The sequence below is a fragment of the Aythya ferina genome (genome assembly GCF_964211825.1).
Source record: "Aythya ferina genome assembly, chromosome: 2".
Classification (NCBI taxonomy): Eukaryota; Metazoa; Chordata; class Aves; order Anseriformes; family Anatidae; genus Aythya; species Aythya ferina.
The window spans coordinates 12,885,754-12,910,187 of NC_140297.1; the positions used below are offsets into that span (position 1 = coordinate 12,885,754).

The 24,434-nt window shown below is 35.1% G+C and overlaps 1 long non-coding RNA gene across 1 annotated transcript in view; it reads right to left on the bottom strand.

Annotated features, from left to right (window-relative positions):
* The window catches only part of LOC311431592, a 104,634-nt gene that overhangs the window by 14,834 nt on the left and 65,366 nt on the right, over positions 1-24,434 (bottom strand). The window contains exons 2-3 of the long non-coding RNA XR_014689544.1: positions 3,650-3,871; positions 600-898 (exon numbers count right to left, since the gene is read on the bottom strand). This is a non-coding gene — a long non-coding RNA (uncharacterized lncRNA). The remainder of the gene's footprint in view (positions 1-599; positions 899-3,649; positions 3,872-24,434) is intronic.

The window sequence follows — 24,434 nt, forward strand, 5'->3', positions numbered from 1 at the left end:
TGCTTACACCAAGCCAAGGACATTTCAGCTTCTTGCTCTGTCCTGCCAACAGGCAGGCTGGAGGTGCAGCAAGAGCTGGGAGGGAACAGACCCAGGACAGCTGACCCAAACTAGCCGAAGGGGTATTCCATACCATCTGATGCCATGCTAAACAATATATAGGGGTGGCTAGCCGGGGGAGGAGGGCCGGACTGCTCGGGATTAGTCTGGGCATCGGTCAGCAGGTAGTGAGCAATTGCATTGTGCATCACTTGTTTTGTACACATTACTATTATAATCATTATTGTTGTTATTATTATTATTATTATTATTTTCTGTTTTAATAAACTGTCTTTATCTCAACTCACAGGCTTCACTTTCCCATTTCTCTCCCCCATCCCAGAGAGGGAGGGGGGAGGGTGAGTGAATGGCTGTGTGGTGTTTAGCTGCCGACTGGGTTAAACCACAACACATAGGGAGGTCTATTTGCCTTTGTGGTTTCAATGAAATGAAAACCACTTCTGGAGCATCTCCCCTACAAGGAAAGGCTGAGACACCTGGGTCCGTTCAGCATTGAGAAAAGAAGACTGAGAGGGGATCATATTAATGTTTATAAATACCTTAAGTGTGGGAGACAGAAGGATTTGGCCAACCTTTTTTCAGTGGTGTGTGGGGACAGGATCACATGAAGTTCCTCACCAACATGCAAAAGTACTTCTTCATGGTAAGGGTGATGGAGCACTGGCACAGGCTGCCCAGGGAGGTTGTGGAGTCTTCTCTGGAGATATTCAAGGCCCGTCTGGATGCCTACCTGGGCAACCTGCTCTAGGGAACCTGCTTTGGTGGGGGAGTTGGACCCGATGATCCCTTGAGGTCCCTTCCAACCCCTACAGTTCTGTGATTCTGTGATTCTGTGATTCTGAAATGGATAACACACAATATACACCCAAAGGTTTGCCAGGATAGCCTAAGAAGTACTAGAAGCTCCACGGTGTCACTATCTTAAAAAAAAAAAAAAATCTTTAATGTGGCATTCTATGTTTGGCACTGAATGTTGGTTTGCTCAGAAACATCTTGCTCTCTCACTTTTCAGTGCAGTCCTGTTCTGAGAGAGAAGATTTTCTAGTTTTGTAATGTACTTATTTTAGGATAAAGTAAGAACATCTCAGCTACGTTATTGCTAGAACTGGACATGAAGCTTTATTTAACAGAAAAAAAAAAAAAAAGGCAAAAAAAAAAACAAAAAAAACCACCATGACCTTTACAGAATAAAAGATTTTCCATTAGTCAGGTATAATGTACCGTTATCTGTCAGTAGTTTATCTGAGACATTCAACTATACTTCAGAAAGAATGTTTACTACTCTTTAACATAAAATTCAACTACAGAAGGGACAAATAAATCACTGAAAACAACAACTGCAATGTTGAAGAGAGGCTCTAACCTGGGAAATTCTCACTTTGATGCTGCCACTTCTCTGCTGAGCTTCTTTAGGAGAATTACTTCAACTCAATTTTTCTGTTTAAGCTTTGTCTGTCACTCCATGACCTTGGTATTAGTCATGGCCTCTCTTAAAAACAACCAACAACAACAACAAAACAAACGAAAAACAAGAAAACCCATGTGAACGGTTTCAAGTATTCCAATATTTTTTCCAAGAGTTATTCATCAAAAAGCACTCAATACAACAGAAATAAAGAATTTGTTCAGATTGCAGTCTGGTACAGTGATAGTGTGTGTTTTCATTGTTCAGATGAACACACCTGTTCAGCCAAAGATAACTGTCTAATCAACCTGAATTTTATTCAGAGACTTATGACTAGCACAAACAGGGCCAAAATGTTTGGCCATGCAATACTGAAATTAGCTCAGCTGCATGATAATAAATCATACAGAATAAAAGTATTAAGGAAAGAAACATTTCAGTAATGCAGAAAGCACAGTTCACGTTATTACACTACTTAATGTTAACGTGCTTTAATAGCTCTAATGGCTCAGCATAAACCACATACTGTGTTAGAGCTACATCTGTAGGATAGTGTCATTTGTGCAAACTTCACATTTGTGTTAAACAGGGTTCTAAACATAAAAGTATGGCTAAATGTATTAATTCTACAAGTTGTTCTTTTTATTTAGTGAGAAGTAAATTTATGATTGCCTAGCATATTTGGTATCATTAGGATAAATAAACAAGGGCAATGTATGGAAAAAATACTTAGTTACAGAAATTATTTATTTAATTACAGAGCATTTTTTATTTTCAATGCCACCTTTTTATTAAGATTGAGAGATACGCCTGTGCTACTTATTATAGCACATATTATAGTATATATTTTTGTTCCTGAATATTCTATCAGCTTGAAGGGTTCTGTCTTCTACAAACAGAAACTGTCATGGAATTGCAGCCCTCTTGCATACACATCCAAAGCAACTGATCAGCTCATTGAGTTATACAGAATTGAGGATTTTGCTTAAGGATAGTTTTCAATGTAAAAACTATAATAAAAGTTTATATATATAAATAAATAAAAATCAAGCCTATTTTATTTTATTTTATTTTGTTTTGTTTTATTTTGTTTTGTTTTATTTTATTTTATTTTATTTTATTGACCCAATAAAAAAGTTATGTATATGCATATGCAGAAGATGAGATTGTCTTCTCAAAACTGTTCAGTGAAGTTACTTCTGATATATACCAGAAGGGGTTTTTCAAAGAATTTAAAGGATTAAATAATCAGATTTTCAATCTTTTCTGACAGCTTCATGCATTGGGACAGAATTTAATTGCCTGAACAAAAGAAAGGATTCTGCCATCCCTAGTAAGAGAGGAAACCCAGAGCTTAGTCTATCTTTTTATTTCCTTCTACAATTGCTAGAAATGTCCACTGGGATATGGAGTTAAGAAGTGTGACAAATAAATACAGACGTTTTGGATGTGCTTGTGATCAGTAATCAGGTCATCATTAACTTTAAAAAAAAAAAAAATTAGTTCCACAATATTATAGGAAAAATGCATCTTCAAAGCCTTTCTCATCAGTGAACTGAAAGGCTAAATTATATTGTCAAAGGCAATACGCTGCCATACTATCTCATATTAGCTGATTTACTTAATCTCACTCACTTCAGACTTGCATAAATCATGATTTTAAGTGGTTTGTTAAGAAAATAAACTCTTCTCAGTACAAATACCACTGGTATTGCTTGTCTTTTCCCAGTTTTACCTTAATGTTTTGTACGCTGAGTCAGAATTCCTTACTGACAGTGTTCATGAGAGAAGCTACACTAACGGAGATATCACCAGTTCGTATTTGGGTTCTATTTGGTTAAAGTATTTTAAAGATTAGAAAGATTATGTACAAGAAAAAGGTTCATAATACACTTTAGTGTGTTCGCATAGTATTATGTATGTTTTTCGCAGACCTGGTTCTGCTAACTAAACACAAAAAGAAAACAAAGAAATACTTTTTCACACTGCACACTGGATCTTGTTGCTACAGATTATTATGGATGATAAAACTGTAATGTATTCAAAAAGGAACAGTAGAATTAAATGGTGAACACATCCATTAGTGGATATGAATATAAAAAGTCTTTGATTTGGGAAGGTGTTTAGTTACTGATTCCTAGGAACTGTAAGAGTATAGCAAAAAGGGAATTACCCTGTGCTCACCTTGTTTTTAAATCCTTTCATAAACTCCTGTAATAGGCCACCCAGTCCAGACAACATTTTTCATAACGTAGTTCTTATCCTTCTGGTGCAAGTACATCTCCTCATGCCTGGTTCTTCTTGTTCCTCTCTTTCCCATGTGTTTAATATTTTGGGAATCTTGAAGACAAACACTGCACTTTTTGACATCAAAGAAGATGTAGACACATTTTGATGAGAACGGTACTGGCAAGACATAAATATATAAAGATCATGTATAACTCTGAGATCCTTGAAGATGAAAGAATCTATGTTATTTTGATTAGAATAATGTAGACCCTCACTGTCATTACTGCTCAATTTATAATTCCCTTTCCAGTCTTTTTAACTATGTTAACTTCAAAACAGGCAAAGCAAGAGAGAAGGTAAACATTAGGGAAGGTAAAATACTCAGATGAAGATAAAATATCATTGTTTTATTGTAACTGTTGGTCAATTAAACTATTTTAAACTAGACTACAGAAACATATCCATTAAATAACGCAATAGCTCTCTTAAACAATTTCAGTGGTGAGGAAAAAATAATCGGAAGAGCGTTTTTTATTCATATAAATCACAGTACATTTAACACTTATGTGTAATAAGATTGATATATAAACCATATCCTGCCTCAAACTATTGCATAAGAAACCCACAATGAATAATAAATGAAAATACTTATTGATTCGTACTCTGTAGCAACTATATCAACATCAGCTTTAGTTTAAGATTTGGAAAGAGATTTTCTATTCTGGGCAATATCTCAAGAAAATACAATTTTCCTATAATTTTCAATCACTTTATAGGAGTAAAAAGATTACGGCTAATGTCTAAAGTTTTAAAAAATACATGTTAGGTGGCCAGATAAACTATTTAATGAGTCACAAAATCAAACAGAAAAACTATTTAGGAACAGATTTTCTTTTGAGTTCATGTTCATTCTCTGGTCACAGCTGGAAGTACGCAACACATGAAATATGGTACTTCTACTTTTGACTAAATAGAAACCCAAAAAGGCACAAATAAAGACATAAAACACATTTTAAAAAAATGGTTTGAGGTTTGTTCTGAATAGGTAAAGACCATTTTCATTGGAATCACTATTTATTTTGGAAACTGGCTGCCCATCTGTACCTAATTAAAACCAGAACACAAGTAGATTACACACTGATTGGGTCATATAGCAAACATATGCAAATCTCCTGCTGATTTCAACATAAATTTTCCATACAAGTTCAGCTGTAGGTTTTTGACTTCAACAAGTTAAAGATAAAGGAGAAAGCCCAATAGTGAGAGAAGTCCTATTTCCCTCCCACAAGGTATGCAACAGTTTATTTAATGAAAATATATCTGAACTCTGCCTGGATTCCCCCAGTTGTATTTCTTTGGCTACTGATTACATGACCACCTGTATAATCCCTGTCCAAGCCAAAGCTTTAAAAGCCTAGGCAGGAGATGAATAGTGAACAATAGGATGGCAGAAGGCAAGGTTACTCAAAGAGCAGATTCCAGGCTGGATTGGCAGTTGAGGTAAGAAGCTGCAATCATGCTATGTCTTTCATATTCCTCCAGGAGATCTCTAACCTTCTCCCTCCAACCCTCCTTCCCAACACACACATGTTTTCTTGGTGTTTCTGGAAACAGCTGCAGCGCTATATTACAGTTCCAAGCCATGGAGCATCTTTGCATGCCTGGTTGCCCTAAGAGAATTAGAGCAAAATATTATTTCTGTTGAGTGGATTTTGATAAAAAAAAGGTATCAATGAAATTTCCCAAGTAAGCTGTTCTAGCCTAGAGGCCCTAGGGTTGATGACATGACGCTTGGCTTCTCTTCATAGCTTTGCTACTGACCTGTTTTTTGACCCTCTTTAGTGCCTCCTTTCTTCTCCTCCCACCCAGATGTCTGCTTAAACTGTAGATGTCTCAAGGGAAAAATTATCCCTTTTAATGCATCTTTACCTAAAAAAATATAGGTTTTAGCTGCAGGCTCTTGTAAGCTTCTAGGAAAAAATCTTAACCCCTTCTGCACTCCCACCTTCCCAAATGCCAGAAACACTGGAACAACTATATAGATATTTAAATATGGATTTTATTTTCAATCTTCATTTAACAGATAGCACCATTGGAAAAGACCAGAAATGCTTGGCTTGAATCTAATACAGTGTAGCACACTATTCTGTTCTCTGAACAGTCATTTAAATGTATTAACAGAATCATGTTGAAAATGGCTTCACTTCTCCTTTATGTTTTCATCTCATCAGAGAGAGAAAGCCCCCATCACTAGAGAAGCCCTGACAAGACTTGTCATCTTTTTTCTTGTTGTTCTTTTCAGTGACACTAGATTCCATCATAGATACTAATAATTTAATAGAATGTCTTATTGGGATCCAACATATATTTTCTAGTCCTTCTAATCTTAGACAAAAAGAAATCCCCTAAGTATAACACAGTTATTCTGATCCTATATTGCATGTAAGTGTAGGATGAAATTCAGGAACTACCTACCTTTTTTTGCTTGTTTGTTTTCTTTTATTTTCTTTTTAACTTAATACTTGACCCAAGAAAAACAGGTGTGATCCAATAAGAAACAAGAAAGCACAATGAAAGCTTAGAACTTCAGATGTTTTGTTAAATATCCTGAGTCATTACGGTGATATAAAGCTTTCCATTCACTTGGATCTCTCCCTACTTACATAAGTACATATATCATAACTGTTTGTAATCAGTTCTGTGCTACAAATTTAAAATATAATTTAGAAAACAGAAGAATCTGCTTCCTGACGCCTCTAGATTGTTATCTGAGGTATGCTCTGAAGAATAGCTAGATAGTTTTTCAATCCAATCTTTTGTCTTTTATGGACGTTCCCATTATCTGTGTTAAAAACTAAATGTTTTGATATTCCATATAATAAAGTTTGACAATACTTGCTCAGTAACATTCTCCAATGATTCTTTATGTATTGCTATCATCTCTTCATGTCGTTGATCTTGTCTTTAAACTAAGAAACACTTCCTTTCCTTCTCCCTCATGCATCTAATAATGTCACTTGTTCCTGAACTTTTAAGAAAGACTACAAATAAAAAGAATGCTATATTCCTGATAAGAATGTCTTACTGATTTAACCTGGCATTAAAAATATTAACTTCTATCCTGCTCTTTAATCAACCTTGCATTTTATTTTTAAGCAAAATTTTTGTTGAGTGAAACCAGACAAGCTCTAAGAATATGAAAAACAAGAGCCTGTGGTATGGCAGGTTTTCTGCTGATTGTAAGGGCTGAGAGCACTGAGGGGCCTTCCTGTCCCTGCTGGGACCCCTGGAGCATCCCCCATCTCACCCAGTGGTGAGAGACCCCATTTCAGCCCTGTTTCAGTCCCTGTCTCAGTGATTCCATAACAAGGCCAGTCTCCATCTACCCACTACTCTGCCTTGTTCAACCATGGGCCCTGCAGAGCCAGGTCCATCTGCAGGCCCACATCCTGTGCAGGTCTATCCCGTCCTGTCCCCAGAAGTTGCCCAATGTGTGGGGCTGGGGCTTACCATGATGTCTCCCAGCTACCATGCTGTGTCTTGCATACCACAGGGAGATGTCCTCCACGCAGGCCCAGCTCTGCAGACCCTGGCCTGCACTATGCCCTACAATACCCTGACACAAGTAAGTAGGGCACTGGAAGAACATATTACAGAATCACAGAATCATCTAGGTTGGAAGAGCACTAAGTGCTACATCTAAATGTCTTTTAAAGACCTCCAGGGATGGTGACTCCACCACTTCCCTGGGCAGCCCGTTCCAATGTCTAACAACCCTTTCGGTAAAGTTCTTCCTAATATCCAACATAAACCTTCCTTGGCAAAACTTTAGCCCATTCCCCTTTGTCCTGTCACCAGCCATGTGGGAGAATAGACCAATCCCCGCCTCGCTACAGCCTCCTTTAAGGTACCTACAGAGAGTGATAAGGTTGCCTCTGAGCCTCCTCTTCTCCAGGCTGAACAATCCCAGCTCCCTCAGCTACTCAGCATGGAAGAACAGAACTTGAACACACTAGTGATGTGATGGGGACTGGTGGAAGATACGATGAATGTGGGCAGGCTTAAACACGAATGTCTGAAACCAGACTCCCACTAGAGCAGGCAGTATGGAGGTACAGCAATATCTGAGGTCCTGCTGGGTCTAACCCCTCCATATAGATGAGGACATCTCATTTCTGAAACTTCTGCTTCTAAAAATGGTAGAGGAAGAAGACATTTGATTAAGATAGACCTATCTAGATTATGTTCTGAAAGGGCTGTTAGATTAATGTTACTTTAGCAAAACAGACTAAGACTTCTTATTTTTTTTACCCAGAGGGCTATTAGTAAATATTTACCACATAAATTCTAATTAACATAGAAGCAAGAACACAATCAAGTTAAGTAGACTGTCAGAGGTCATTCCAGTGCTTTTCGGCAAGTGACATTTATGGGAAAGCCTCACAGATAAACTGATCTATACTTATACTGACTGTAACAAACTTTTTTTTATTACAGTATGTAAATCATTTAACTCCAATCTTATTAATTGGCTTTGATCAGACTTTATTTTATTTTTATTTTTATCTTTATTTTTATTTTTATTTTTATTTTTATTTTTATTTTTATTTTTATTTTTATTTTTATTTTTATTTTTGTTTTTGTTTTTGTTTTTATTTTTATTTTTATTTTTATTTTTATTTTTATTTTTATTTTTATTTTTATTTTTATTTTTTCTTTCCCTCCTGAGGAAAAATGGCATGTTATAACACGTCAGAACAATTTAACATTATTTTTTGGTTTAGTTCCAGAGGTTGGGGAAAACACTGCTGAAATGCTGATTTAATATGCTAATTGCAGTGAGCATAATGGTCATATATCTAGCAGATTGTACCCCCGAATAAAATACTTAGAAAGGTTTTCTTGGACACAGAAAGGTCTTCAGAAATATGATGTGAGAAGATACATTAGTTTTATCTGGAGTGGGCTAGAACCAAAACCTTCTTTTGGAGCAATTCCAAGTATATATATATATGTGTGTGTATATATATATATATATGTATATATATATGTGTATATATATATATATATATATGTGTGTGTGTGTGTGTATATATACACACACATATACTTATATATATATATAATATATATATATTAATCAAATCAGAACCTGAGCCTAAACTAAGAGGACATTAGTAACACAAGAATGTACTTCTATGTGTACACATATAAGCAACAACAATCTGAATCATAACATATCTGTGCATTGTAAAAGTAATTTGTTTGAGTCTTTTACCAGACTTTACAGCCTCTTGGACCACTGCACTTGTCTTACAAATGAATATCAGTATGTCCAAATAGATTTATGCCTGGAGAATTTTATATGTATTTAAAAAAAAAATGGTTTTGGTTGTGATATTGGTTCACCTATTGAATATTAGAGGAGGATACAGACCAATAAGATTGATTTCTTTAGCTTTCTTAATGTACTGTTCGTGGTGGTGTTTTGCAATTCATTATGATCATAAATATTTGTATTTATACTATATTATATGACACAATAGGAAGCTTCAGAACTGCTTGTTCTCCCCACTGAAACAAAACAGACCCCCCCCCAAAAAAAAAAAAACAAAACACAACAACAACAAAAAGCCCACCAACGTGACAAAGAAGAGAAATGCTGATATTTCAAATTCATTAAGAACTAAAAATAAAAATAAAAAAAAATCCCTTAGTCACCTGAATAAATATATTTGAAGTGCTGTTTTATTGTTGCTCAAGATTTAGGAGTTTAAATGATTACAGAGGCATGCCACTTTCTTGGTAAAAAGCCGTATACCACAGCATTTTGTCTTACCATAACTAGCCATTCTACTGGCTATAAAACTGACTATTTCATAAATTGCACTGCGGCAGGAGAGATTTATGCAGGAAATTAAGTAGAGGATTATCTTAATAGTAATAAAACCACATTTTGTCAGTTCATGATTTGTAAAAACAAATTTGTGTTTTTCTCATTACTGAAGTACAGTAGAAGAACAACTGTGAAAAAAATAAAAAAAAAATAACAACAAAGAAACAAACAAACAAACAAAAAAACAACAACTAGTAATTTAATGGAAATTTAATCAAAGAAGTTGAGTGAACAGGAATGTGAGGTATGCCTAAATTGTTAGCATAGAAGTTGGAAAAAAAAAAAAAAAAGTGAAAAACTAACATTCTCCTGACTGTCTTCAGTGTTTCACAGATATGCTCAGTCTTTTTATACTATGGGTAAAATAAATGATAGGTAAACATGGTCCAGTGTTTGTTCACAAAGCAGCGAAGATAGCTGCTCTGTCACATTTTTCTTTTTCCTTCTTTTGTCGTTAATACATCCATAGATTCTGCAGAGAATAGGTTGGGACACCGAGTTCGATGGAGCTTTGTTTCTCACTTGGAATGCAATGTTCCATATTACAGCATGCACAGGTGCCATTTCAGTACAGCAGCACTTAAAATAACAATAGTCCATTTCCATATATTTCAAGAGGGGGAGGAACTATTGTTTATTAGAAGAATTCTAAGTATTGGCAACCGTCACCATTTCTCCAGCTGGCTAAGTGCTAATGTGTTATTAGCTAAATCTCTGAACATTTCATGAGCATTATAAATAGGCACAGGGTAAGTTGTTGTTGTTTATAATGGAAATATTAAAATTAACATACATGTATATAAATATGCGCACAGGTGTACCCCAGTAAACATTCTCTGCATTTGATTACAACATTTCTCTTGTTGATTTGTGCTCTGAACTATGTAATTGGACATTTCAGATGAGAATTTATGTAAGAATGACAATGGATTAGACATGTGACTCTGACTTTAATATCTGGACCAAGCTATCAATGAAGTTAACTAGACAAAAGTAGGAACTTTTGTTCCTACTTTCCCATGTGAATCTGATGAGGTTCAACAAGTGTAAGTGCAGGGTGCTGCACCTGGGTCAGGGTAATCCAAAACACCACTACAGACTGGGTGAAGAATTCATTACAGAGCAAGGGATGAACAGATTGAGAGAAGCCCTGCAGAGAAGGACTTGGAAGTTCTGGTGGACAAAAAGCTTGACATGAACCAGCAGTTAGTGTGCAGCCCAGAAGGCCAACTGCATCCTGGGCTGCATCAACAGAAGAGTGGCCAGCAGGGGAAGGGAGTGATTGTCATCCTCTGCTCTGCCCTTGTGAGGCCCAACTTGGAGTTCTGCATCCAGGTGTGGGGCCTCCAGCACAAGAATGCTGTGGAGCTGTTAGAGTGGGTCCAGAGGAGGACCACAAAGATGATCAGAGGGCTGGAGGACTTCTTCTATGAAGAAAAGCTGAGAGAGCTGGGGCTGTTCAGCCTACAGAAGAGAAAACTTCAGGGAGAACTTATGGCAGCTGTTTAGTACTTACAGGGGGCTTATAAAAGAGATGGAGAGCAACCATTTACTTGGGCAGATAATGATAAGACAAAGGGGAATTGTTCTAAAGTAAAAGAGGGGAGATTTAGATTAGAGGAGGAAGTTCTTTACTCAGAGGGTAATGAGGCACAGGAATAGGTTGCCCAGAGGAGCTGTGGATGCCCCATCCCTAGAGGTGTTTAAGACAAGGTTGGACGAGGCCTCAAGCAACCTGATCTAGTGGGTGACATCCCTGTACATAGCAAGGGGTTTGAAATTAGATGATCTTTAAGGTTCTTTCCAGCCCATTCCATTCTATGATAATATTTGAGCTTAACATATGGAAGACCAACAACTCCCTTCAAGTATAAAAAAGAATGACACGAGAGGCTCCCCTATCAAGTCAATTTACAGCCTGTTCTGTCAGGGCAATAAGAAATAGTCTTATAACTTCAGTGTGTTTCTTCCAAGAAATTTTGAATAAATTAAATTATGGAATTGAATATTGCAGTTCAGTTCCTCCTCTTGGGACCTCCGTAATTCTAGAAAGCTTATTCATATCAGGAGAGAATTTAAAATATTTTCACCATTTTTGCATTTCACATGTAACTCCACTGTAAATGTTAAATCATTTATCTAAATTTAATGAAGCTTAAAGCTAAAAAGTACAAAGGGACATTTTTCCCCTAAACACACACTTTTAGCATTATGAACTTTTCCTCACAGACTTTGACCATCCTAGTCAATTTTGCTCATCTATTCAAATCTGTTCAAACCTTTCTATTTCCATTGATATATTCAAGATCCAGTAACTCATGTTAATAGGTTGAGCACTATAATTTCAGGTTGGACTCTATAGAACCAGTTGTTTTTATAGAATTTATATTGCTTCCATTCCCAAAGTTAAGTGGTGGAGCTGTGACCAAAAGACTGAAATATGAGGGTAAGATTCATCTTAATTAACCTCAGATTACACTGAATATCTAAATTTTACTTTGTTTTTAGTCTGTATTCTCTCAAAAACAGAAATTTACATTGTCTTAAATTGGGAAGAAAAATCCCTTGTTCTTCACCCTATTGCTAAACAGAAAAACCCTCTGACTGACACATACCTTTAGGACAGCTAAAGATATGTGAAACTATTTCTAATATTCTACCCACACACTACAAACCCTACAAAAAAATCTAAAACATGCAGATTGATCTTCATTAAGATATCTTGGTTCACATTACTATGAATCACAGTAATTTTATCTAAATGAAGAGTTTCTTGTGACAACACCCTTCTGTGTATAGCCTAGATGTCATGCAGGCCCTTAAACCTAGTATTACAACATCAACTTTCAGGTGTTAGGACACCAGCTGGAATTCACAGCCCTCAGTAACACATGCAGTATTCACACCATCTATATAGGTGACTAATTCAGGAAGAATTAAGAAGACAAAGATAAAGGATTATACTCCTTGTATAGTGGGGAGAGGAAAAAACCTCTTTTGTCAAAATTTGCTTTCTTTTGTATGGAGTAATTAAATATTTATTGGATTGAGGGAGAACCTTAATAGCTTAGAAGCTAGAGAGAGACTTCACCTTCAGGCAAACTCTTACATATCAAATACAATGGAGCCTTTTCAATAATAGAGAAAGTACTACCCTTAAAACACTTAACCTTGGTGTTATAAAGCAATATGTTGTTTAGATTCAGTCCTCCAAATCAGAGAACAAATTGTAGATCCAGTGTCATCTGCCTAACTAGAGACACCTGTGTTTCCACCACAGGCTCAAAAAGAGAAAAAAAAAAAGGAAAAAGGAAAAAAGAAAAAAGAAAAATAAAAAAAAAAAAAAAAAGAGAGAGAGAGAGGGAAAGAGAAAAACATATTTTAATCAAAAAAAAAAAAAATCTTGGTCAGAATGAGAGGTATCTCAACAACAAACAAAGAATAAGAATGTTCAGAATTTTGTTATCAGAGAAGGACTGCTGTAAATTTTACTATGAGTTGGGATACGTGCCAATATATGCAAAGCCTTCAAAACCAAGGGTTCTGCTTGGGAAGTAACAAATGAGCTGGGAGCCCTTCCTTAAAATAGTAAGCATACTATTTCAAGCAGTTTTGTGGTAATTTTTAATTTTGGGCATATATAATGAAAATTATATACCTAAGGAAAAAAAAATTATCTTATTTCAGTAGTTCCACAGTAAACAAAGCATGTGTTCTTACAGAATCAGCCCAATAGATGAGTCACTGCTTTCAGGGAACACCCCTCTCATAGCTTTCCCACATTGCTAAATACACAAAGAAACTCCCCTTTAAAATATTTCCCACCACCTAGCAGGGTTGAAACATATTAGTACCAATGGGAGGAGAAAAGATGTAGGAGATATTTCAACACAATCCAGAAACACTCACTACCTTGTCCCCTGGTGTATTAAAGATTTTCTATATTTTCCAAGAAACACTCCCTTTTTGCAGTATTATCCAACTTGTGATCATTATTCATCTATGTAGCATATTGTTTGAGAAGTTCAAAGAACTAATGCTGATAAGGATGAGATCAACGTCTCAACAAGTGCTGTTCTCCTCTCCTTATGACATGAAATCAAATCCTGCAATAGTTTGCCTAATGTATTAGACAAACATTTATAATACTGATACCAATAACAGTGTCAAAATTTTATATTAAATATTGACTCATGTCTTGCAGAAACCAACACGTACAGAAAGAAAAAGTGGTCAGATATAGAACTGAAAAGAATGACTCATAATAAAACTCTAATTTCCAGATTGCTTGTGCACAAGGTAAAATATATTCAGCTTTCTGCATGTGATAATTTTTTGCTCTGCTTTTGTAAGAATAATTTGAGGTATTTTACCTTCAACTTAATGTTCTCAGCTAAGTTCCTAAACTCCCATCAGAAAAAAAAAAAAAGAAAGTGAATTCTCAAGGATTATTATAAATATCTTAATCTCAGGTAAACCTCCACCTATCATATTGCCTAAGTATCATTTAGGTTATTTGTTACAAAAATAAATAAATAAATAAATAAATAGACATTTGCCATGTTTACTCATTGGTTTAACTCAGAGAATCAAAATGATCCAGCAAAATTCAGCCGAACTCCAAAAGGCATTATAGCACTGGCAGTCCAGTTACTTATGCTAATAAGTAATACATTATAATTAATTAATTAATAATTAATAAACTAATGTCCCTTGTTAAAAAAAAAAAAAAAAAAAAAAAAAGGTAATTTAAAAGGAAAGGGAGCACTAGATCAGAGAAGGGATGCCATCCAGAGGGACCTGGACAGGCTTGTGAGGTGGGCCTGTGAGAACCTCATGAGGTTCAACAAAGCCAAGTGCAAGGTTGTGCACCTGGGCCCGAGCAATCCCAAGCACAAATATAGTCTGGATGGGGAATGGATTGAGAGCAGCCCTGAGGAGAAAGACTTGGGGGTGTCAGTGGATGAGAAGTTGAACATGAGCTGGCAATTTGTGCCTGCAGCTTAGAAAGCTAACTGTACCTTGGGCTGCATCATAAGCAGCATGTCCAGCAGTGTGAGGGAGGGAATTCTCCCCCTCTGCTTTGTTGTTGTGAGACCCCACCTGGAGTGCTACAGGCCCCCAGCACAAGAAGGATATGGATCTATTAGAATGAGTCCAGAGGAGGGCCAAGAAGATGATCTAAGGACTGAAACACTTCTATGAAGAGAGGCTGAAGGAACTGGGGTTGTTCAGCCTGGAGAAAAGAGGGCTCCAGGGAGACCTTATAGCAGTCTTCCAGTACCTAAAGGGGGTCTGCAGTAAAGCTAGGGAGGGACTCTGTCAGAAAGTGTAGTGATAAGACAAGGGGGAATGGCTTTAAACTAGAAGAGAGGTTATTTAGATTAGATGTTAGGAGGAAATTCTTTACTCAGAGGGTCATGAGGCACAGGAACAGGTTGCCCTGAGAAGCTGTGTATACCCCATCTCTTGGAAATGTTTAAGGTATGGGTTAGATGGGGCTTTGAGCAACCTGGTCTAGTGGGAGGTGTCCCTGCCTATGGCAAGAGAATCTTTATTATCCTTTCCAACCCAACCCATTTTATGATTCTATGAGATCAAAAAACAGGTACTAAGGAGAAGGTAGAATCTCTGAATGTGTTCAGAAAGACAGAGGAATTTGAAAAATAATTTCTGGGAATACAGTAAGGTGTTCTTTGATTTGTGGAAAGAAATGCCCCTTTCAAATTGCATTTGGTAAACACCAACCTCAAAGAACAATTTAAGGTCAAAAAATGTAGAACAGCTAGATCCTGCATGCCTAAACAACAAGGAGAACTCAAGAATGTAGGGACTAATGCAAAGTTTACACTATGGAAAGAGATAATAGGAGTTTGAAAACAAAGACCAAGCGATTTACTGAGAGTCTCATCTCCCAGAGCAGGGCAGCATTTGTGTTCATAAGTATAGGAAGTGAAGTATAATATTATTTCACATTCGTGCTCCTTTGATGTATCTAGTTTACAAAAGGAGACAAATAGAATAACCAATCTGAAGCCAACAGTTAAGTCCTGTGAGGGTTAGATTTAGAAAAGGGTCAGGAGAAGCTAACTTTAATCCAGGAAAGACCATGTGAGAACTATAAATGAATTAAAGAGATGCCTCAAGTAGAAGTATTAGAATAGTTGTTCCTAAGTAAAATGATTTTTGTCAGGAGTTTTATTTTAAGCCAATCATATCTGATTGTCAATGAGTTAGCAAACACCAAAGTGATTTCAAAGCTTGTCAATAGTATGGGGCGTATGGAACATTTACCTTTCTTGAGAGCTCATACTTCCTTAGCAGAAAATAGTAAACCTTTGTGTAGACCCAAGATAGGGCTAATCCATTGCTTAGATGAGTCATCCTGTATATTTTGTTGAAATGACATGAGTACACCCAGTGCCCTAGCTGGTTAGACGTTAACCAGAAGTTAAATGCTTAAACCCTGTTCAACCCTATTAGTGTTTAGTTCTGAAGAGATCACATTCCAATAAGTATCTGTTAATCTTTTATTTTTGCAGAGTAGGCAACTCTGCTTCTTGTAAGAATACAGAAACTATTACACCATGTAAATCTGGCACAATATTTGCTTATTTACCATGGTAACTAGCTCCAATAGCTTTGCAGGAAAGTTAGTACAAAGAAAAGAAAACTGCACCCAAGAAGTCGCTTATTTCTAAGGGTTGTTTTGTTTTTTTTTTTTTTTTTTTTTTTTCTTTTTTCTTTTTTCTTTTTTCTTTCCATCTACTTAAGCAGGAGAGGATGGTATCACAGGAAAATATTTTATTTTTAATGTATTATAGTAAACATTTTTAGTATACTTTTTAGTAAGCACTATTATTACCCCGTATAAATTATGAGTCTGCATAATGATTATTTTGAAACCCAAGATTTCAGATCTGAATTTTAAGGCATATCATATTCAAAACACAGGTAGGCCCATTCTAAAGATACACCTGTTCATCTGAGAAATTCAGACAGAGATCAAGGTGTGACATTTGCAACTCTCCAAAGCTGCACCAGTTTCAGCTGAAAGAATTGTATGTGTCCTATCTCTAATAAAAGAAAATTACAGATGGTTTATTTCTCAGTCATGGATTTCATTTTTCGCTTTAGAAGTTTCTCAAAAATTTAATTGATTTTTCCTATTCATATTTTCCAATGGTGAAAATATAAAGTGTAATCTTCAATTCCTGGGCAAAAGCACTGCTGAATATAGAATATTAGGTATGAAGCTCACAGAATTGACTGCTTCTGCAGCAAAGCCCCCTTTTCTATCTTTTGTAAAAAGGCCATGCTGGATCTGTAATACACAAACTGAGAGCTAAAATTGTGAAAGAGAGAAGAATCTACTGTTGGGTCTGCAACCTGAATCAGAAGTTACACTCAGAACTAGTGGCCTGTCTCCAAGCAACAGCTTAGTATTATGGGTGTCACTGTCCCACAAGGGAAATTCCTGTTACAGCATCTGCCTTTGTCAGTGTCCTTATGGTGTAAAGCAATGCTTCATTCAGTCATTTGGTGGAGGGGGACAAATTTATCTGAAATGATTCCTATGGGAGTCTAAATTCACACAAATCTTTGAAGAAAGCTACAGTGCATCAAGCAAAGTACATCAAAGCAACTTTATTGCAGTTATCTTAAGTAATAATCTTAAGATACCACTCAGCATTACAAGTTTAAGTCCTTCAAATGCTCATTATCATTGTAGAGGTGAGTTTAGATGGAAGAAACTATATATAGTTATGCTTTTTACAAATCTTCAAAGGATATATTTATTTGTGATTATTATTATGATTACAATCATTATTGTGATTTACTCTCAAAGAAAATCATTGTTTGACCAGTGGCCAGCAGGGAAAAGCTTGAAATAATATATATATATATATACAAATATATATATCTGTATATTTGTGGCAAAATGGAAATTAGTTATAGTTTCAAAAATAACTGAAGTTTAGTCACTGAAGTAAGCTCAGAAGTTCTTGTTTTATTTAATACAACTACAGGAAGTATCCTTAGAACTGGAACTATGCTCAGTTAGTTTCAATTACTACATAAATGTCATCAACAAGAAATACAGATGTAAACCCCAGATAAAACAGGAATGCAAGATTAATAAAAAAAAAAAAAAAAAGAAAAGAAAAAAAAAGAAAAAAATCACTTTTGCAACCTGTTAGAGTTCAAACATTATATTTTTCCATCACTAAAATTTAGATGGAGTTAATAATGCTTATGAAACCAAATAAATACAATTATTCTATCACAAACTTTTTCATAAGTTCCCATCAAAGAAAGATTGGAGGGGAGGCAGGGCAGAAAGGTTTTATTTCTACATTTCTACCTTTTCTACTGCCATAATTGGTTGTACTATGTATGTTCAAGTTAAAAAAAAAAAAAAAAAAAAAAAAGCTGGGGTATATTCAGATCAAATTATACAAAATCTGAAAACTAAGCAGACCATAAACATGGGCTGTATACATACATTGTGTGCATACTCCTTACAAGCATTAAAATGTCATCAGCAAGGTCTGTCTAAGAACATCACATAGCCATTTGTTAATTATATTTGGAAAAAAATAAAAGGGATTATGAAACTGATTTTCTATTTTTCTGTTTGTTTGTCTTCAGTTGTGAAACTAATTTCTTCAATCTTTGTTCTAAAACTCTTTGTTTTGAAAAAAAATAAAGGCTTTTTCACACAATTTTTAAATAAATTAAAATAAAGTGTTTCATGTCATGACAATTTCCAGTATTTCTGAACATATTTTCATCCCGCGTTAGGACAGAAAAGTAAAACAGTGAAAGTTGTCAAACATCAAATCTTTCAAAGTCCACTAGAAATGGAGAAATAATGTTTTGGAGACACTATTTCCTCAGCCCATGGATCTTGATCTTGTTGCACTATATTTTAATTACCCTAGACAAGTATTATTTTTCCACTCATTCTGATAAAACATGAATTCTGCAGTGTGCTTTTTCCCGATATTTGGAATGTCACAGAAACTGTATCTTTGAGCTAATCACAGTGAAAGACATTTCCCAGCTAGTTCTATAATTACCTAAACCTAGTCACCTAGAAGTTAGATATCTGTTTGGTGCTAATTGTTCCCTACAGGCAACAAATTCCTGGAGAATAACTAATTCTTTCTTAAAATAAATCAGAATGTGGTCTAAATGATTGTCTATTGTTTCCTAGGTTTCTATGTAAGAAACCTAGATATCTAGTTCAGATTAAACACCTTGCTTTGGGAGTGCAAATAGGAAATAAATATGTAACCTGTCTCAGAACAGATTATGATCTAACAATAATGTGCATATTGAATTCACTTATTTAGAGATGAAAGGTTATGATCAAATGAAAGTTGGTCCTTGGTCATTTTCTGTCTCCATGACCATTCTCCCTACCCTCTTTTTTGTTAAGAATCATTGTTGTCATCCATGGCCTTTGAAGGACTTAGGCACAACAGTAGTTGTATAAATATACATGTTTCTTTTATTTTAAAGCATCTGGGATAAACAATATCCTAATAAGTTTATTGTTTTTCTTTAAAATTGGTATTTGAATTTAATCCAAATATGCTTTTTAAAATGGAGTTTATGACCTGTCTTGTATATTCAGCAAAATTGTGCATCTAAAAGTACAGACCCACCTTTAATAAAGGGACTTGAGGGAAAAAAAATAATAATAATACTAATTTAGAAAAAATCTACTGTATTAATAGATGCTCTTAGTCATAGGCAAAAAGAGAGACACTACAGCTGAAAATCTCTCAAGAGTTTGACATTTTTGAGGACTAAGCTGGTGAAGTCCTCTTTTCCACACTGCACTGTGGCATGATGTGGACAGCAACTGGCAAGGTAAGACCCACTGAAACCGGGACCACAGCTCTAGCTAACCACACAACAGGTTTCAATCCACACAGACATTTTGGTTATAGCTTCTGAAGTCACCCCTTTAAGTAACACAAGTCACCTCACAGACGGTTGTGTTCTGTGTAGCTAACAGGCAACATGACATTTGTTCTTTGAATCACCCAGAGGAGAGAGAATAAACCTGCTGGTACTATTGGTGCAGCAAACTCCTAACCACTGTATACCTTGTTTCCTCATTTTACATTTTCTTCAATAGATGGGGTGTGACTATGGTCAAATGGTTGAAGGTGAGTGTGTGCACAAGTGAGTCATTGCTACAGTGTATAAGAGGACATTTATCACTTTAGTAATAAGGTTAGGAAATACATATATCTGACTTCTCTGTGCAGTTCCCAGAGTGATTCATGAGATCCTATCTAGAGGCCAGCCCTCCCCTTTACCCCCAAACTAAACAAAGAAGACAAAAGTGGGTGTGTTAGTAATTCTTCATGCATTAAATACTTTGGGAAATGGCAGACAAATGCTCCCCTCTAGTGAAATGAGTGGAAGACTAATTGCATCAGCTAAATGAGCAAGACAACAAAGGAGTGAATACATATGTGTATGTGCCTGTATATGTGGTTAAAAAATATAATTACATAGACCGTATTAAGCAGAGCAGACTCTAAAGTGACATACATCCTACTAAAAAATTTATTTAACTTCTTTCTCAAATTGGATTTGTACTTCAGAGAATACTACTAAGCAGCAGTAGAGAACGCCTGAGTACTGTTAATGCAAAAATCTTTCCACAACTTCAAAAGCATCTTAAAGATGCATTTCTCATCACATTTATTTCTTATGCTTTTGTTAATGTTGTTTTTCATAAGCCTACCTAGAAAAAACAGAGCAGTTTGACAAAAGAAAATCAACATTTATATTGTTATCATAGTGATAAATCATTATGAATAAGAGCTCATGTGCTTTTCTATTAAAAAAAAGCAAAAGATATGCTTAAATGCTTCAAGACTCCATAAGCATTTCAAAATCACCACAAAAAAATCTCAAGTGGAAAAAAAAATACATAGAAACTCTGACTAGGCTAAAACATTTGGCTTGTCCTTAACATGGTGAAATGTTGGAGTGCTGAGGTTGCAGAAATAATTATGCTAATATATTATTTTTTATTAAAGCAGAATGAAAAATAAATGATCTTTTCTTAAAGCTTAGGAAAACAATTTTGTGGTGAGACAGACTGTTATTAGATATGAAAGTGTAGGGGAAAATTTTAAAGCATATTCTGAGTGAGCTTTTGTGCATTGTTTACAGCAAATAAAACTTGTCAAAATTACTTTTTGCATATATAATATATGCAATCAGCTTATGGAATCCTTTAATTATTTTTGTTTTTGTAATTTACAGGATAGATTTTTGTTCTGAATGTTTTCTCTTATTTCTTCATGAATGTATTACTTGGTGATTAAACAATGAATATTAGAACTGTGTTTTGGAGTTAAATTGGTCACACAAATCACACAACATCATTTTTATTTCCTGACTACTACACTACACTCTTAACATTAGGTTAAATGATTTGAAAAAGCCTTTGGGGGCATGAATCTACTCAGAAAGAAGTAGTAGATAAAGAGGATTGAAAAATTTTGAAATATTTTAAACCTCTTTCTTTCTAGGCAGCATAAGCCTTGCCTTAGGGATAGTTCCTAGAAAAATTAAACTACTCCAAAATTGCATGGCTGAGAGCATACAAGTTTAAATTAATTTTCCATTGTCATTTCCACATAATGTAATTATGTGTGCTTGTGTGGTCTCAGCTACTGAATGGATGTTAGGATTTTGCATGAAGTACTGAAATGTTTGGACTCTGTTTGACATTTTCATCATCAAATACATCACTTCCCTTTGATAGTCACCATTTGAAGAGATGGACCCAGGAAATGAAAGAAAAAATTAAGGGAAAATTTACAAAGATATTTTCCATGATACTTAGAATGAGATAGGATAATTGCAAACCATCAGTATATTTCAACCTATTTCTTACCTAATTCTTACATGTCTTACCTAATGAGTGCATTAACAGGCCATGCTCACACTCATACCTTATTGCATATTTTAGGATAAGAGTGAATGTGGTTAAAACTAATATTGGACTTTATGGGCAGACTTAAGGAATATGGCCCATTGGCAAAGAGCTTAAGAGGTTAATTATTGACCACTTATGGTTGTCTCCTAACACCCTTTGATGGCTGATGGAAGGAACACAAGATCAAAAAACTATCCAACTGCCAAAAGAAATTTTGGTGAAAACCACATGAAAAAGTATTTAATTTTCTTCAGCCATCTTAAACCTAAAATTATAAATTAGTCCCAGAATAGATCTGTCTTTTATGCCTAAGCCTTCTGTTCTGACAAATGATTGAACTTATGAGTGTAAATGTTCACAAATGTGCATGACTACTGAAGGAGAATAGTATAATTTAGATCTTGGGTGGAAGTTCATAAAATTCAGGTAGTTATAATTTTATTTTTTGGGAATCAATAATAATCAAAGGTGGGATTTTTTGCTATTTTTACTAAAGTCTGTTTATATTTGGCTGAATTATTTCTAATTATTTTTCTTTAAAATGTTAGTCTACATTCTGGAGGGTGACTCTTTACAAATTACATATAATTCTGTATTTGTTGTTCAATTTTGATTCCTGTGGATTTGTTATTGAAAGTTCAGTATACAAGTGCAGGATACAAGTCCTTACCTGTTTGGGTAGTCCCTGATAAAGTGCATTCTGTTCATACTTCAAAATTGCTTCTTAACTAGTAATACTGTAAGCTGAATCTACAGTTTCAAAATTCGTTGTATTTTGGCACACATTAGTGGTTATGGATTACTTACTAATACCACAACACAGAAGTCTTTTCACTGAAGTTGGAATGCTGAGAGGAAAAAGACCAAGTTATCAAGAGAGATGTTTTGATTTATTCTGATTTTCAAACAGATTTGCAGACCTAATTTTCAAGGGAACATTAAAAAGAGACATCTACACTCGATCACATCAGAAAATGCCTCTATCTTTCTATCTTTCTAACATACAAAAATATTTTGTTGTTGTTGTTTTTTGTTTGTTTGTTTGTTTGTTTGTTTTGAGTGTGGTCTCAATGAAACAAGATCAGTGCTCTTCAGTGTAATACAATTTAATCCAATGTTTTTTGAAATCATCTCACAGAAACAGCAGCTGAAATATGATTAAAATACAAGAATCAATGAAAACAACTTTCAGTGGAGCATCAAGGCTGATTCTCTTCTTACTTGTGATTCTGTAGTTTATCAGTTGGTGAATTTGTACCAGGATTCCTCTTTGTGGAATGCTATTTTTAGCTCTCTTTTCTGTCCACAGTGTGATTAAAGGAAGAGAAAGATACCACTGCATTCCATGAGAATAAAGATTGTGTATACATTGGGGTGAATCTTGCTACTTTATTATTATTATTATTGTTATTGTTATTAAGATTCAAAATTCTTTAATTGCAGCCATTTCTGAGGAAAAAAAAAAAAAACAACAATAAAAAAACAAACAAACACAAAAACAAAAAAAACCCTTCAACAATCAAATACAATGCATCTCTCTTACCAGTATTGAAAAATGAAGCCAGTATAATTTTAAAGCCACATACACTTTACACTTGGAAACTGTTTATGCTAGTCCTGGAAAAAATAGGAACCACTGCTAACCTGCCTTAACAGCCACACTTCATGCTGACAAATAATATCAACACACTGCCCCCGCAAGAAACACCCATATGTCTGATTATTCTGGAATCATATCACACACAACAGACTTTGGTCCCATGCAAGCACAAACCTCATTATTTCTGAGCCAGCAATATTATCATCAGTTTTACTGGGTAAGTATATCACAAGGAAGGTTTTGTGTTATGATGCAAATTCCTGAATTTGATGTTTTATGCATATATATATATTTTTACCTGTAAGCATTGCTTTGTTCACTTTAACGCCTTAACCCTTCACCTGGTGAGAATTTAAAAGATGGTTTTAAGTGCAGCTGGCCTTCAAGAAATTATCTACCTTTAGTAATATCACAGAATCTTCAGGTGAATTCACTTTATTAATATTTCCACACTATCTCCTTACACAAACACTGCAAAACAGATTCTGACATTCATTCACTATTTCAAGATTGGAGGTAACACTCTCACCCAGCCCACACTTCTATTTTAAGAGATTCGGTATACTTACGTTAAATATATTTAATAAGTCATCACCACCAGCAAAATCCTCAGCAGTAATAGGCTCCTTTTTTCATTGGAAAAAGAATATTGTAGTTTTTAAATAGGAGAGAATGTATTTACTTCAAATAGTGTGATGAGGTGAGAAAAACTGCAGAATTGCCAATAAACGTACAATTTGGTGAGCACAGCAAAAAATAACCATCAGATTGAAATTGTACTGTTTGCAGTGTCTGTAAATCTTTAGCTTTGTATAGGATTACACCCTGTTACCCTAAGCAAATACAATTGAAGTTCTCTTGAATATGCTTGCACATAAAGAGAGATTTTTTTATTACTTCAAGGTATAGGAATGTTTTCTGCATACAGCGCAGAAGTTGAACTCTTTTCCTAATGTCTTATCCGTATCCCTCTGAATCTATTAAGAACATTGCCCCTGACTTCACTGGGGGTCCAGAATCTTTGACTGCCTTTGACTGTACTGCTCTGAGTTCAGCATAGGATGAATCCTAAAAGTCATGCTGTGTTTCCAGGTACTTTAAAGCCATAAATCCATATTTAATTAGAAGTGCATGAAATGCTGTAGAAGATAAGATCTCTGTTCTAAAAATGAAATAAAAAAACTGGGCCTTTGGCTTTGTTCTCTGACTCTGGGCCATAATTTAATTAAAACTGCATATCATATGCTAAAAATCTCATTGACAAGTC